Raw genomic sequence first — 17,118 nt, 5'->3', positions numbered from 1 at the left:
CCCAAGCAACCCCAGTATGTGCTCCAGATGCCATTCTTCTGGAATGAAGGGCTTTATCTCTAGCTTACAGTTAAATCTAGCTGTGACGACTTCCGGAACCGGTGTCGCGCTGCCATGAACTTATTTAGCCAACTTATACACAGGGTATCCGCCTCTTGTGGGTTGGCTGTGGCTCATGGCTCACCCATGAGTTCACAGCAGCTGAGGATTTGAGCTGTGTGCATGAACTGATAAATTAAAAATAAAATCAAATCTCAAAAGGTGGTGAGTTGTATGTTTCTATTAATATCCCTCACTATGAGTTTTCCTGTAGCTTCTGAAAGGACCTTGTTGAGATCTTCATCAGGCTGGATGTATTAATCCACTCTCCCCTCAGATGGCCTCTCCTCTCACGCACATCAAGAGATTAATGGTGAAAGGACTGCATGCCTCCATCTGCCATGACTCCCAACAGCAGCTCAAAACCCTGCCAAACTTCAGGGATCAACAAACAGATTTCTTCAATAACAAGTTCATGAAAGGCCCCAGCCACCATTTCCCCTTTCCCCCTGGTTTCATCATCTTCCTCTGCTTTTGGATCTTTCCAAGTCCTTTGGTGTCTGTGCAGCATGGTGTCTGAAATAGCTTCTCAAACCTGTGCTGTTTTCCTTTCCCTCTTGGATGGGTCCTCCTTGCACTATTCTATATTGGAAGTCAGTGTTTGCTGTCAACGCCTGGCCAACATGTTCTAGCACCTCATCCCAGGTCTGAGTAGCACTCAGATGGTTAATCTGTTACCTTTTCCCTGATCACAATTTCTGCAAATTCTTGTAGCCAGTCAGGAAGCTGGTGACCTCTCTGCACCAGCATTTATCACTTTATGGCCACACAGTGTTGAGAAGTGCTGGCTGGAAGGCAAGGTACTGGGTCGAGGAAAGTTCACCTGGCTGGGGCAGTGCCTGCTCTTTGGGTCTTTTCCTGCCTGTGTCACTTCCCACAGTCCTCAGCAGTGTTCCCAGGCCCCCAGACACTGCTTCCCTAGGGACGAAGCTGTCTGAGGGTGGTTGTTCCCTGGCTGGGGCTTCTGCTCCGAGGTGTCCCAGAGCCGTGGGCGGCAGACAGCCCCCCGGGCCGCACCTGCCTTGTTGGGCAGGTGAGCAGCAGCAAACCCCCTCTGCTGCCCGAGTCCTACCGCAGCTGCTGGGACCCCCCAGCGCTCTTCCGCCCTGCTCGCCCAGATTTCCTTCACGGGGAAAACAGGATACAAGCGGAGGGGGAGGGGAGCGGAGCGTGCCTCCGGCTCATCCTGACACGGAGGTGACAAACACAAACATGTCCATCTGCACGGGAGCGCCCCTGGGTCCCACGCTCTACCTACAGCCCCTCTGCTGAGCCCAGGGACGGGCGGGGGAGACCGTACTCCTAAATTTGGCACCTGTGTTTGGCTTGGGGCCAGCAGTGCAAACATCCCCTTTCATCTTCTCTTCCTGCTCCCCAGTTTTGAACAATTGTCTCCCCAGTCCAAGCAGCTGATGATTTGAAGGGTGCTCACCCTCAGTTTGCCAAGCAACATTAATGTGCTCACTGGGCTCATCAGCAGAGCCGGAGTCCAACGAAAGAAGTCCAACTCCCTACGATACCACACCTAAAGAAATGTAACAAGTTGGCTTGAGGGAATCAGGGACTGGCCTGTTCTCATGCTAGATGCCATCTGTTCAAAGTTCGTGTCATGCCTGCGTCTGTTGACAATGTCCGGGGGGGGGGGGGTGGGGGGTGGGGAAGAGAACCCAAGCTTCACTTGGTTATTTTTGGTAACACCAGAGGAGTAAAAAAGCAGTTTGTCTGGTTTTGGCTACTGAAATCAGCAGATCTGACTCTGCATGCACACAAGGATCAGACTGGGCAAGTCCTATTTATACAAAAAACACTTTGCAGAGGACAACTGCACTTTAACACCTTTCCTGTAAAAAAGGAAGGAAAAAATGGCCTAAGCATTTGAAGGAAAAACACATTTCCTGTAAGGAGGTTCAGCCAGTGGAGACTGTACCTCTGCTCCCTGTATACTGGTGTATTTTAGCCTCAGGTATGATTGCCCATGTGAAAGGGCTGGAACTGTGGTGTCCTCCAGAAGGTGGCACATTCTCTGGTGACCTTTGTGCTCATTATCATGAAATCAGCTGATACTATGCTGGAGTTTCAAAGATGCACTCCCATCCCAACCTTTGCTCTGGATTTGTGACCTTTATCCTGCTTGTGACACCTGCACCTTTCTAAGGTTCTGCCTAAACTCCTGCTCAGTCCTTCCTGGACACCTGACAAACTGCAGCTTGGCAAAGGGCAGGCACCAAGTTTGCCTGTTATTTGTTCAAAATGTCCAGGGTAACTTCTGCCCCCAAATCCACCTTCTCTCCTCCTGTTCATAATTGTGGAATAGCTGGTGAATCCCTCTCCACTTGCAGAGACCTGGGCTGAAGTTGCTCCTGGTGAGGGCATGAGGGGCTAAGCTGGCCCTGGGCACAAGAACCTGCAAAACTGTCCACAACTGGGGCTGGGCATGGGGAGAGAAACAAGAAATTTGCTTTGGCAAAGACATTTCAAAGCTTACGCCAAACTGTTAATTGGGGTCCCACATTGCTGAAGCACAACCCTGCCAGGAGAACAACCCAATATATGTCACTTTTAACTCCAAGGAGAATTTTGTGAGAAACAGAAAAAAGGCTTTTTCTCTTGGATAACCCTGAGAAGGCAGCTATTTGGCAAAATGCAGATAGGAGATGTTGTAGTGTAGGCAGTCAGCCTCTCCTGCCACAGGCACAAAAAATAATATAAGCACCTTGATCCTATAAGCAAAAGTTGATCCTTGCTTGAGCTATGCTAGTTATAAAGCAAAGAGTTGATCCTTGCTTGTGCTATGCTAGTTATAAGCAATTAGGATAGATATTGCACAGAGTCTGGGTTTTAATTGATAAAGGATGCTGGAGGGGCACCTCCTGCCTTTTACATATACAAGGGATTACATCAAAATTCCTAGGCACATTGCCGCATTGAGACCATCCCCCAGTTACTTTTGGGAAGTGGGACAATCTGAAAAAATATGGAGAGAAACATCTGGGAAGTAAACTGTCCTATCCAAAGTTTACATTTCAGCTCAGCCCAAACCATTCAGATAAAATGAGAGCTGCCCCATGTTGTTAACCTCAGAGGCTCTTGGAATCAGACATTTGTGTCAGATCCAAATAATATAAAAGTCAATCTCAAAATGCAGCCTAAAATGCAAATGAAACCAGAATGGGAACCAGTTGTTTAAAAGAATAATCATATATAGAAAGGGTAGAAAAAGAATGTAATTTCTTGAGGAACCTTAAGAGGTTCTTCATCATTTCCTGCACCTAAAAAATTGAGGCTTTTACTCTGTGCAAAGCAAGGGACAGAGGGGCTCTGTGTTGGCTCAGCTGTTGCTGGGCCTTGATGAATTATGCTTTTCCCAAGAGGCTGACTGAGCAAGACAGAAGTCCCAAAATTTGAAACACAGTCACACAGCACAAGAACTAAGGTAAGAGTCAGAGTAGCTTTACCTGACTGAAACCCTGGCAGGCTCATGTTGGTGTAGTGCAGCACGGGCTGGGAGCTGCTGTAGCTCTGCACAGGTATGGCTGCAACACAGCTGCAGCCATGGGGCCACCAGCTCAGTTTGGGTGACTTGGAGGAGTGTGGTAACCAGAGCAAGCCAGCTGCATCAACGTGGAGCTCAGCATGGGCTTATAAAGCTGGCTCAAAAGCTGGAAAAGCCCACGAGAGCTTAGCTCATGCTGAGCTCCACGTCGCTCCAGCTTGCCTGCTACTGCTGGCCAAGCCAGCCCACCACTGTTGCTGACAGGTCTGGATCATGTGGTGCTGCTGCTGAGGTTGCTCCAGTGTGCAACTACTTTGAGGTGCTCATCTTGCCATGAGGCTTTAGTACCTGGGGGGTTCATCCATAGCCCTCCCTCTCCCAGATTTCTGTTGCCCCCCTGCTGACTTTATGAGTGCTATTCTAGAGCCAGGGTTATCTGAGGACATATTCTGAAGGATCAATACTTTGAAAAGTGCATATCTACATATGTGAAAATCCAGGACTAGTTCTCCACTGCTAACTCCACCCAGATGAAACTTGTTGGTGTCATTCTTGACTGATGTTAGAATAAGTAAAAGCAGACTTGAGCCTTCTGTTTCTGCATGCAGATAAGAATTTCTGTTTTCCTTCATGGAAGAAATGTTTGAATTAATTGTTACACTTGCATAACATTATGCTGAAGTGCATTTTTTTCCACTGTATAATTTCTAGATGAAATTGCAACATTAAAGTGAAGTTATACAACAAAGGACCAAAGAGAAAATGTATGAAAGATCTGCAGAAAATACCCTCATAACACATTAGAAATGCCAAAATTTTGAAGTTAAAAAAACAATAAAAGAACTCCAAATGCAAAATAACAAATATTAGGAAAAGTATTTACCCTTAATCCTGGCCCAAAATGAAGCCTCAACAGGGAAGAGTGTGAAAGAAGTGAACAAATAAAAACTTACTCTAGGACTTTTCCTGAAAAACGAGTATCAGTTAGGTATGAACTGCAAACACTTCAATGCCATTATCTCACTAGAACTATTCCTGAAGCAGGTGGAGAGCTGTGGGCTGAGCAAGGGGTAGGTAAACACAATTTCCTGAGAGTATCCATCCATCCATCCATCCATCCATCCATCCATCCATCCATCCATCCATCCATCCATCCATCCACTGCTGGTGCAGCAGGTGCTGTGCCTCTGTCCTCCACGGGGCGAAGCACAGAGCTGGAGGAGGACAGGGCGAGAAGATGCCTTGCAGCTGTGCTTCATGCCCTGGCTGACACTCCCTGCTCCTCCTTCTCCCCCAGGAGCCAGAAGATGCTGCTGCACTTCCTCACAGCCAGGGCTGGGTATGAGGGACGGAGAGAGGAAACACAGCCCTTCTGAGGCCATGCACTCACTCTGGCTTACATCAACAATCCTTATTTACCTACAGTCCCACAGGCAGGCTTATGAAAAGGACCTGTCTGCTTTGGCTGCACACTTGAGACACATCCTGCACACTGCTTTCCCAGCTGGGCCCATCCCATCCCGGCCAGTGACTCAACTGTGAGAGAGATGGAAGTGTCACATACCCCATCGTCCTGAGTCACCAGCTATTATTGTCACACGCAGGTGGACAATGCTGGTGAGAGGAATTTCTCCAGGGTTGCCAGAAAAAGCAGGATCACCATCTCCACATCACCACTGTAAAAATAGACACTGCTCTTTGGGAATCACTACTTCAGATTGATTTCTAGAAGCTTGTGGCCTCCTGACAGAGATGGCATGAATTAGTCCCAGTGTAAAAGTAGCTCAGGGATCGTGTCCTGGCAGTAAACCTTGGGGAAAGGTATGTTTGGAAGTTCTGTCTGGGTTCAGGCTCACTTACCCTAAGCCAGCTCCCACAAAGTGAGTACATCTGGATGCTGTATGGGACGAGTGCAGTCTACAGAGCAGATATGCAATATCATGCTGTACGTGGCTTCAGCAAAGCTGCCGTTGCCAAACTGAAAACTTCCTTTATCAGCTTTGATCTCTTTGGCAGACGAGCGTTTCAGCACTTAAAGCTTTGCAAGAAAGCCCTGACTACATTGCTTTCTGGTGACGTCCCCTGCATTTTCATTTTGGGAGGATTCTTCTCTGTGCTCTCCAAGAGTCAGTCAGGAGTGCCCCGAGAGTTCAGGAGGGAACAAACAGGGCCATTTCCCCTCCAGATGCTGGGGACTTCCAGGCAAACCGAGCTTATGCAGAGAGCACAGGGGGCCGCAGAGCCCAGCCCGGGGCCGCGGCCTCTCCGCCAGGGCTGCCTACGTGAGTTCCCAGCTCCCTGCGGAGGTGCCAGGGAATCCCGGGCTGCGTTTCCTAGGGCAAGGTTTAAATCTGAAATAGGTTTTGGCTGCGGGCTGCTCACGGGTCCCAGCCGTTTCCTGAGGAAAGGGAGGCTGATGGCACCGCTCCGCCGCGCTCGGTCCCGTCCTTCCGCAGGCCCGGGACACCTGGTGCGGCCCGGCCCGGCCCGGCCCGGCCCAGCTGCGGGAGGCGCCGCGCACCTGAGCCCGCACAGGCGCTGGGGCCATGCCGGCCGCCCCCGAGCCACGGCCTGGCCCTCGGTACCCCCTGGCGGCCGCTGTTTCCCCGGGCCCAGCCGGCCCTTGCCCTGTGCCGGACCCTGGAAACACGATAACCCCCCGGGAGAAGCACGGGCAGCGTCCTCGCCTGTGCCCGCAGGAACCCGGGGCAACAACGGCCTGGCTGCACAGAGGAGCATTAGCCCCGGCACGGTGCCCCTGCCTAGGCTGTCACCCCGAGCGTCCCTCAACCCCTGCCGGCACTGCCCCGCCCCGAGCTGCTGCCTTGGTGTTCCCCCAAGGTTCCCCCAAGAGCCACAGGTTGGGGGAAAAGCCGTGTTTAGCTCACAGGGGCCCTCCCAGGTTGCACCAGGACTATGGCAGGATCCTGGCTTTCCCTGCAGCGTGTGACAACTGCCGTATACCCACTGGCAACCACAACTCTGAGACTACACAGACATTTCCCACCTCCACCCCAATGACCTCCTCAGATGTTACAGTATCCTACCTGCTTCCCACGCAGAAACAGCTGCATCTCTGGGATGTCTCTGGTCAAGAGGAGACCAGTGACTGTAACAACCTGGTTTATGTCCCTGGTTTATGCTCTCTCAAACGGGCTAGACCCTGACATCGCCGCACAGGGAAGTTTCATCCATCCCCTTCTCATTGGTTGTTTTGTGGGCTGCAAAAAACATGCTGCTGGAGCTACTGCTCTGGTTTCTGCAAGGGAGAATGCATCTTCCTGTGCAAGGCTGGTTTCCAGGTCAGACTGCACTCTAACACTCATTTATCACCCCTTGACTCTCATTAGTGTTTGCGCTTTCTGCAAACCTTCAACTGATGAGTGAGAAAACCAGATGATCTTCCCTGCTTCTTTTACTGTAGTTGAAAACAGCTCAGAAATGCAGTCAGGGAGCCCCTCTGAATGACAAAGAGAAAGTAGATATGTGCAGCTATGGCAGAACAGGACTTGTCTGAAATCAGGAGTGGGGCAGGGTTTACTTTGCAGCTTGTTTACAGCAAAGAGCAGAGCTGAGTCTTATTTTAATTCCTGACCTGTTAGACATCTCAGCTTCAACATTCCTTATGCTTAGGCAACATAAATCATCTATAAGCTCCTCAGATCTGAAGGGGACTTTTTAGTTAGAGAAGTCCCGGGTACATTCTTCTCTACCTAGCAGCTTTTGAATTTCATGAACCCAGTCTATATTTAGCCTAAATTTGAAGGATGTGTAGACTGGATGTCCTGTTGGAAATGCGTGGAAAACTGCCTGCTGACCTGACCCGTGCTTGCATTTCACCCAGCAGCTGCAGCCCCATTGGCACATTAAACACTTTCAAGTCATATTCTCCTGTATAAAGAAATATCCTGAGTTGCATTGGCTGTGAGCAGGAGGGGAAGTCACCTCTTGGGTCAGTGTTTATTGCAGTAGTTACAAGAAACCAAGGAGTGACTCCAGAAGGAGGGGCATGATCCCAAGACAATGCTTCTGGTAGGATGAGAACCTCTCTCAAATCTCCCAGTTTGGAGAACCACACCTGAAATGGCAAAAGCAGGGCTCGAGGGATTGCTGTTTCCTTCTGCCCTTGGTATAATCTACAGTTTTACACTTCCCACTTTCCTCTCTGTAAAGCAGGGACAAAAGCACCATGTTTTACAAGACCCCAGTGTGACTTAGCTAGATAGAGCTTGCTTTATGCTGTGAAATTCCTTAGCAGCTCAGGTGTGCATGGCTCAGAAGAGGAGACAAATCAGTCACTTCTCTTATCTCACAGTTACAGCAGTGCCAGGATGCAGATATTGCTTTGCTCAGAATCCTTCTGAGACCTTGGCCTGCACAAACTGGCACTTTGAAATAGTCTCCAGCTTGTTCAGTCTCCACATTCACATGTCCACCTCCAGTCTCCGACCTAGAATGCTGTTGTTCTCCCACACACAATAATATCATTTACGTATTAGGCCATGGGCTTTTCAAGGTCAGTGTCATCAATATGTGGAAAGCACTAGAGGACAATAACAGGTTGATAAATCACATGGCAAATTAGAAGGCCCTCAAGGGCTGTAAAGTGTATCAGATCTACTTATCACAACCTTTTCTGATAGTTTCTCTGAATCCCTGGTAGTAAACATCCTGCTTACTGTGCCAAAGTTGCTTCCTCATTGTGTGGTATCAGGCAGCTGTCAATCCCAGCCACTTCTGATATAAACCTGACATTCTCCTTTCTTTCTCTTGACAGGAACAACTCGAGTCATTCACCCTGCAGAGCAGAGCAATCTCTTCTTCTTTCAAATCTCATGAGACACAAGCAAGGGCTCTGTGAAGAAATGCTGCCAAATCCCTTTGGATTGTGCTAAGATGTTTGCACTTGTTGAGGAATACATTTGGTATTGTCAGCTCAGTGTCCAGCTGAAGGGGGAATGACAGGACACTCAGAAACAGCAGGAGCTGATGACGCCAGGCTTTGGCATGCTTAGACTGTGAGGGTATAAAAGCCGAGGGTTTCCTTTTTTTGGCGTCCCTCCTTGGAGGCACATAAAGCAAGTTGTTATTATGGTTAAATTATTTTAAGGATTCTGACGTCTGAGAGTCTGCTATGGGGGAAAGCTAGGGCTGAACTGGTAAGGAAACCTGGTCTGACTGGGATGGAGGGGGTGGTGTGTCACCATGAAGGGGCCTTGGTCCCAGCTCAGGTGGTGCAAGTGTGACTGCTAGTGTGGCTCCTGGGTGGTCACACAGAGAAGTTCCCTCCTTGCTTTGCTTCAGAGTCAGTAGCTGGGACAGCAGCCAGAGGTGCTTTGGGAATGGTAGGGCAGGGCAATATTATGAGACATCTGTAAAACAGTGATGTGGCAGGAGTAATCTAGGATCAAGGTTCCTCTATCCTAGTAAAACTAATGTTGCCAGGCACTGGTATATTGCCTACTCTGTCAAATGGAAGTGTCTATTGCACAGTTTTGTCCTGTGAAGCAGCTCCAGGCATGGCACAGGAATTAGCACAATATGGACTTGAATGGTTCAATGCTATATAGCCTCAGTGCTGAAAGAAGTCCCAGGTTCATTTAATTTAATAGTACAGATGTACCATATGGCTCCAGAGCTGTAATTTGCTGACTCTTGTAAGAAAGGAACGCAGACCTCTTACCTGTCCTAAGCATCTGATTCCTGGGCGGAGGGTGGCTCACTCACCATTCAGTTTAGCAGAGCAGGGACAGACACAGCCCTGAGCAGCACAGGCACATCCAGCAAACACACTCCTTTCTACCCATTCTTGGGGTGGGATTCACCTCCCCTGAGAACAGCTCTGTCTCCCTGCAGAAGGGTGGAGGAGGACAGACACCTCCAGAAGGTGGTTCCTCCCACCTTGGCTGATGCTAGGTGCCTAATCTGAGTCTGGCTGAAAGGAGATGTTTTCTCACAGCTCATGGGCTGGCATATGCCGAAAGGGTGATTTGTGTCTCCCAGCCAGAGAACAATTCTCCCCATAGGATATGGACACAGCAGACAAGTGAAACATTCACTGAGGAAGAAATGACCCAGTTATCTTCATCCTGTTAGCTCTGTTCCTGCCAAACTGGGTCCAGTGTCACTTGGAGATAAAGAGCAAGCACCTTATTATCACCACCATGTCTGCCCTTGAGGGTTTATTCTTTCACCCCCTCCTGTCTTTGTTTCTTTCCCCCTTCCCTGATTTTTTTTCTGTGTTGTCTCCCTACTTCCTACCATGCAATTCCCATTTCCCATATGGGTTTCATTCCTACCCTGTCCCCATCCTGTCTGCTAAAATAATCAGCAGTGAAACCCTGAATATGGCTGTTCACATTGTTTCCATGGGACTCGGTGGCAAGTCTCCTAGTGCGATGAATGAAGGCAGGACGCACTTCTCAGAGCCATTGTTTCAAGCTGTCTGCTGTCTCAGGAAAGCACTGCCAGCTCCATTTACACTGAGTCCTTGACTGCTGTGTTTTCTCCTCCATCTGCTGTGAGTAAGAAAAGAATCAGGTCCTTGCAATTTAAACAGTGGCTGCTTAGTTTGTGGAGTGCATGCTTCATCACCATGCTTCCCATGGGCCAGAGTTGATCCATGGGGAGGATGTCAGATGAGAGCATCATGAGGTGATCCTTTGTAAGCAGCCACAGACTATATTCACTCCCTGATGTGGTTGTTAAGAGCGGGAATCTGGCTCATGACTGTGGAGTAGAATTGACAAACCTGAACTGAGGTTCTCCTCCTGCCCGGAAGCCCTGATGTCATGTTCATCATATTTACAGTTTTCAGTCCACTGAAAGCATGGAAGGAGACAGCCCCCACATGTGTTTGGAGAGAGCTGCACAGACATCTCCTAACTCAGAAAAACAATAATGAAAACATGCTGCAGCACCTTTTAGCTATGACACATGGTACCTTCAGTCTGTGCTGGTCATTTGAAACATTTTAGTACATGATCTAAAACTGCCCACAAGGAAGCTGGAATTATGGTAGATGAACCTGGAAGACATCAGTAGGATTTGCAGGTTATAAAATAGTTTCTTTTTGGAAACATTTCAGATTGTTTTAATAGTTTCCAGGCTTCCAGCATACAGAAACTGGCAGGACCTTGTCCAATGTCTGAACAGCTGAACCGTACAGTTTACAAACATGATTCACAAAAAGAAGACTAAGCGGGATCTGAATACAGACGTAACAAAAGTGAATATGAAGTGAGACATCCCATCTGCTGAAGAAACCAGTTTCCTGGTAATTTACCAGTTCAAGTACCAGTTTTCTGGTAATTGAAAATTCAAGGCAGTCTCGCCTATTTCAGTGAAAATATCTTCCCATACCAGGAGAACAGCTTCCCATCCATGTCCTGCTCAGTGTTGCAAGAAATTTGTTCTGTTTCCTACTGCTCTTCCCATTTTGACCCAAATGCTGGATCAACGTTCTTCTGTGCAGTTTGTATATGCTGGAAGTGTGTAGATAGAGGCCCTGGTACAACAGAGCCTGGAAGGTCCCAACCTCCTATCCTAAACAAGAGATTCCCTGAACACAGGGAGGGTAACAATTTCTTGTAAAATGCCATTCCTTTCACAACCACAGATAGTCCCCCAAAGCTCTCCTACTTCCCCCCATGCAGAACCAGGCTGTGATGATTCCTCTGTGGGCACAATGAGAGGGTTTCACTCCTTCAGCCTGAGCAGGAGGTAGATGTCCTATCCAAAGATCTCTGTGAGGATCTCCCAGCTCCTCTGACAGTGTAAGTCCTTAGGCCTGGTTCTGGGTTTATTTCTGGTTTATTTCTTTTTCTGGGTTGTTTCTCACATATAAATCCAGGCTAAGATTAAAGATTCCTGGAAGAAGGGGGATTCAGCAGCCAAACTCTTCCAAGCCAAATTCCTCTTAAGAAGGAGGACCTAAATTACTTGTGCTGCTGCTATTCATCACAGTCCCTGGCTAGTCCCTTGAGGAAAACAGCTTCAGCCTAACACTTTAAGAGTGCCCTTCGTCTCCAAATGCTCCAAGAGGTGGAGCATTTGCCTGAGACATGCAGGTCCAGGGGAGAGAGAAACTCCTCCAGCTGTTCCTGTGGAAGGAACCACTAAGGACTAGAGAGCAGGCAACATGGACAGCAGTTGAATGGTTGGTGTTCCTGGGTAGAAAGAGGAGTGGATGGGTTCAGACAGTGATATTTGAGCAGTTTGTGCTCTTTGTATGACAACTGCATATTTTACAAATACATCAGAATGCGTGGTGCCCTCAGAACATCAGTGGCATAGCTACAACATTTGGTGAGTGGGATTTCTGCAACACATGATTCACCCTTGACAGCCCAAGTCCTTTCCCAGACCCAAGCCCTTTTCTAGATCTAAGCCTAGGCGACTCATCAGTTTGCCAAAATCAGGTTGCCTAGGGTAAACAGGTCTTTAACCACTGTGTCATCCTGGGTCTTTTTGCCATTTGTTATTTCATAATCTTTCCTAGGCAGCTAACAGTTTCAAAAAATCAGTTCTTTTTGTGGTAATTACAGTTTCAGTTTGCTTTCCCCAACAGCTGCAGAAGTAGGTACAAGCACAAAGCACATATGTGGCATTGTGGGTGGGGAGGGAGAAATTCTTCTGTAAAAGTACTTGTAGATTTGTAGAAATTTGGCTGCCAAAAAGCAAGTTCCAAATGCCTGGGGTCCACATGTTGCATAAAAACAGAGTACCATATTGGCATGGAAAAGGAACATTGCATGAAGGAACTCAGAATCTCTCCAGGTCACATTGTCCTTACCGAAGATGAAAGCCCATGAGCTGCAAAGTGGTACCCCATCAGCTGCCTTTGCCACCAGGCAATGACTTGCTTTGCTTTGACTGCTTTGAAAGAAAACCCCTTACAGGAAACATGTGCTGGGTATACAAATGCAGCGTTTCGTTTATTTATGACACAAATGCAAAACCAAACAGGCTTTCACAGTTCTAGGTCACAGATGTCTTTAACGAAAACCAGCTATTGGAATGTTAATAACAGCTTCTTGTATCGTAAGCAATGAGTCCACTCAGTCATGCTTTTAGGAACTTAACAGTTTCAACAGATCAACCTATTAATCACTTGGCCTCCTAATAGTTCACGTAAGGGCAGCTCTTATGAATTTGTTAGTGTGCTGTGCTGACAGTTTTCCGAGCAGTACAAGTGCCCCAGATTCTGCTCCTCTGAGGTCCAAGAGGGACAGGATCTCCCCTGGAATAGCAATGAACACTCCATTTGACCCAAACTGCTTCCATTCATTCAGTCTTTAGTCACTTAGTTAACTTGGAAATGCTGCTGTGGCTACAAAATATTAATCAGCACTAAGATGACAATTCATAACCCCACACCAGCCACTCTGGAAACCTAAGTGAAAAACTGGTGTAAAATACTGTCCCTTAGTGCAGTCAGGGAAAGATGATGATTGATACTGGCCATGAGAAAAACTGTAAGGTGAAATTGTTGTTTTCTTTCATTGGTAAGAGGCAGGCAGTCTGGGCAAATATTTCTAAAAAGTGTGAGCTTGGAAAAATTGTGGAGTTCTTGTAGATTGATTCTCTGTGTTTTCCTATGCAAGGTCTGCTGCTGCTGCTTCTGCTCTGTGGCTTCATTCTTCAGAGCCTTCATGTCAAGCTGCTTAAATTGATCTGGGATGAAACAGACAATGACACCTGTGGGTTTTGTCCAGTTTTCGGCCAGAAGCATGCACAGCACTAAATTGCACCATGTAAGCTCATTACTTCTATGTATTTTTAGACATTCTTTCAAGGTTAATCACTGCTGTTGTCATTAGAAAGCCAGGAAAGATTAGCTACAGCTGGGCTTTCCTCTCCTAAAGCTTCAGCTTCAGAAGTAAGCAAGGGTTTTGTGATCAGTCCTGGTGCATAGCATGGAGTTACAGCCCAGAGAAGCTTTAGCTGTTCTCACTCTCTGGTTCTTCTGCTGCAGCCCTGTGCTTAACATGGTGCCACAACTGCTCTCCAGGTCCTGAGGCTGCCGGTGGGTGGGTTGAGCTAAGACATGATGTTCCCAGTGCAGAAGCAGGTACATGTCATGGCAGGGATGGTAACTTCTGGCACAGGAGCAGGGTGGGCAGCTGGAGTCATGAGTCTGATTGTCAAACCTTTGAATCAGCAGCTTCTTAATGGGAGAATACAAGGGAAATGAAGCTGCCCATTCTTTGTTCCATATCTGTATCTTACCCACTCTGTGCTGTATTTCCCTCCCCTTCTCAGAACACGAGTAACTAGCTATGTAATCAAGGTGACAGCCTGAAAGATATTTTCCCGTTATTCCTAGCAAAAGACACAGAATCATGTTTTGGGCCATTATGGGCTTGTGTCCTCCAGCTGAAAGTCCAAGTCATGGCAGTGGGATGCTGCTACAGCAGCTTACCCAGTGCTGGGCAGCTGGCCCACAAGGATGGACATGCTTTCCAATTGAAACAACACTGTCTACAGAGAGCAGTGCAGACCAATACTCCGAGTGTTCAACCCTGGTCCTTTGCTACACCTCATTCCAACAGAAGCTCACATTTTTAATCAAGGCATTCCATTATTAAATGAGAAACCTCTGGCTGACAAGAGCTGAATATGTGGTGTAATCTAATACAATACTGTCTACATTGTGTACCCAGGTTTTCTCCCCATCTGTATCCACACATAAAATTTACCACCCTCACCAGGTAAGCTGGTGTATTTTCTTCATCAGAACTAATTTTATTCCAATTATAGAGACAATATCACAGCTTACATCATAATGCTGGACTGCACACTTAATACATGTGTCTTGGGATCTCTGCCCTAATGGGACATAAGCACTGCCAGTGTCACCAGGAAAGGTCTGTGCTTACCCCAAAGAAAAGAGAGTCTCATAATCTGCAAACCATCATCTCTTTTCCAGGAAGATGAATTCACAGATAATAATTGGTTCATGGGAAAGGAAGAGGACATGTAAAGAGAGAACTGCTGAAAATGCAATGGTTTGCTACGTAACACTGATGCTTAGCCTGCTGTTTCAAAGGTGAAAGTTTAAGAATGAAGAGTCCTTGTCTCCCCATGCTGCATGAGAAAAACCAGCGTCACAGCCCACAGAAGGCAGTTGTTTTTGTGCAGGGTTCCTGTTTGTTACTCATTTCCCCTCCTGTGTCCCAACATTCTGCCTCTTTAAAGCTCTTCCAAGATTCCTTATAGGAGAAGGTCTGCTGCCAGCTCAGAGCTTCCTGTTGTACTCTGAGAGAGCCTTATCTCTGCAATCTTCATGCAGACTGCAAGGAGATTTTGTGTTTGTTTGTGTTTTTACAAACCAGGCCATTTCTATGGACTAAGCAGTCTCAGTGCTGACTGTGGTGGGGCACTTTGTCAGAAAAGTCATTAAGTAGATTTCTTTAGTTTGAAGGTTTCAAATAATTCTCTACCTCTATAATTTCTGACAAATTAACACTGCCAGGTTGCCTTATTTAAAAGTCCTTTTAAAAGTTCTTAAAATGCCCCAGAGAGATGCCTAAGGATCTGGCAAGTGGGTCTCTCTGCCTTTCTTTGGTCTCTTTTGTCTTTTGGTTTTCTAGCACAGCTCTCATCTCTGGGCCTCTACATCATAATTGTGCTCCGGAAATAAGGGCTTCATTTTCTTGTAGCTCTTCTCAACAGCAAGGGCATCATTGCATTTCTCAGGTCCACTGAAAGTCTGTCAGCATTCAAAATTAATGTAAAAAACCTTCATTTCTGAGATCCTCCTTAATTTTAAATGTCTCCTTACCCTCTGCATTTGTGCATCTCTGCATAGAAGCTGTATGAAAGTGAAGCTTTAAAAATATTATAGTATCAATAATTCTTTCTTACCAAGTTCTACTCTGGCTCTGGATAAAGATGGCTGTTTATGTCTGCTCAGAGGTACAAGAATCCTGTTGCAAGCTGATGATGTTACTTCTCCAGTGGCATTCCAGGCAGCTGCCAGCAGTAGGATGAGAGCACTGGCTGTAGCTGCCAGAACAACTTTTATCCAGGAGAAGTCAACCTGAGCTTGCTCACAACAAGCCAAAAACACATGCTCCCTGGGTTAAACTCCAGATGCTAAATTTATTGAGAAGTAGCTAGCATCTCTAAGGATACCTAGGACTGTTCCAGAATGTTCCACTTACTGCAGTAACTATTGGGCATCGATATCCTGGAGCATCTGGTTTGTTAATGGCACCAAAGAGACCAACAGCAGGGTTAGCTCTCAGGAAGGTCCCTGCCAGAGCAGAATTCAGAGCAGGGAGTCCTGAATCTCAGCTCTGCCCTGTGCCCATTTCTCTGAGGCCATGGCATATATTTCACATGTTTGGAGGAGGGGTTGTACCAGCTATTTAGACACCTCTCATGCTAATGAATAATTGTGGACCTTCCCAGACACTCAGTCTATATTAGGAAAGGATTTCTCTGCTATTAGTTAAAATAAGAACAGCAGGAAGGCCTAATATCCTGGATCAGTTTTTCATGCAAGAGCCAGGCTGAGCTGGCTTTGCTCTCCACATGAATCACACACTTGCTCTTGTGACTCTGTCTAGGAATGAGGTATGGATGCCCTGAGGCTGCTCTCTGGGGAAGAGCTACAGTGTCCCAGTGCTGCCATGGAGAGGGTGCTTTCTTCTTTGTGTTCTTCTGATGAAACTTGCAGTGAAAATGTTGTGGTGCCCAGCCAGATGATGGTATATCACCTGAGATGCTGCAGTGAGCAGCTTGGGCATGCTCATGGCTTTGGGATCCACAGAGGGAGTGTCATCTACATTCACCAATACAGTGACTCCAGAGATGGACAGTTCAAGGGAGCTTGGAAGCAAAGAAGTGGCAGTTTGCTCTGTGTGTTGGCATGAAAGAGTGCAAATTCCAGCTTGTCCACGTGTTTGGATGCAAGAAAAATTGGTGTGCTGAGTGGTAGCTTTCCTTTCCCTTTGTGAGGGAAATACAGGAGTCAGAGCAGCACACAGCATGGATGAGAAAGTGAGCATTATTTCCAGGACTGAGAACAGAACAGTGACAAATGCCGCACTGTGGGACAATTTGGGAGTGGGGAAGGCTCCAGGTGATGCACAGGGTGGCAAATGCTTCGTGTGTGCAAATGGAGAATGAAGTACTCTGTTCAAAATGGTGAAAGGAGAAGGAAATAATCTGTTGAAGGAAATATGTGAGATCCTAACTGGGGGCTAGAGAGGAAAAAAAGAATATGGAAGAGGTGAGAAAAGTCCTTCCGGTGCTTGGGAACAAAGCAGCGCAATGTAATATGGTATCTCCTCAAGTGAATTCTCAAAACAAGAGAGCAATATGTAGCTGAGAAGTGTGGTTTGGCCTCCCAAGTAATAAGCCAAGGGGTGATCATCATTACCAGGAATTCACTCGTGAGGGCATGAGAGGAAAATATCAGCTTTGAACAGACCTATCCAACTGAGAATGTTAACTATTTTGCCTCATAGAAAAAGCACATGTGGACCTTTCTACAGCACTGACCTTTCAACATGACT

This window comes from Melozone crissalis, unplaced genomic scaffold (genome assembly GCF_028551555.1).
Source record: "Melozone crissalis strain CALT ecotype California unplaced genomic scaffold, PUWL_Pcris_2 ptg000018l_1, whole genome shotgun sequence".
Taxonomy (NCBI): domain Eukaryota; kingdom Metazoa; phylum Chordata; class Aves; order Passeriformes; family Passerellidae; genus Melozone; species Melozone crissalis.
The sequence above is the reverse complement of the archived record's forward strand: the minus strand, read 5'-3'. Positions refer to the sequence as shown.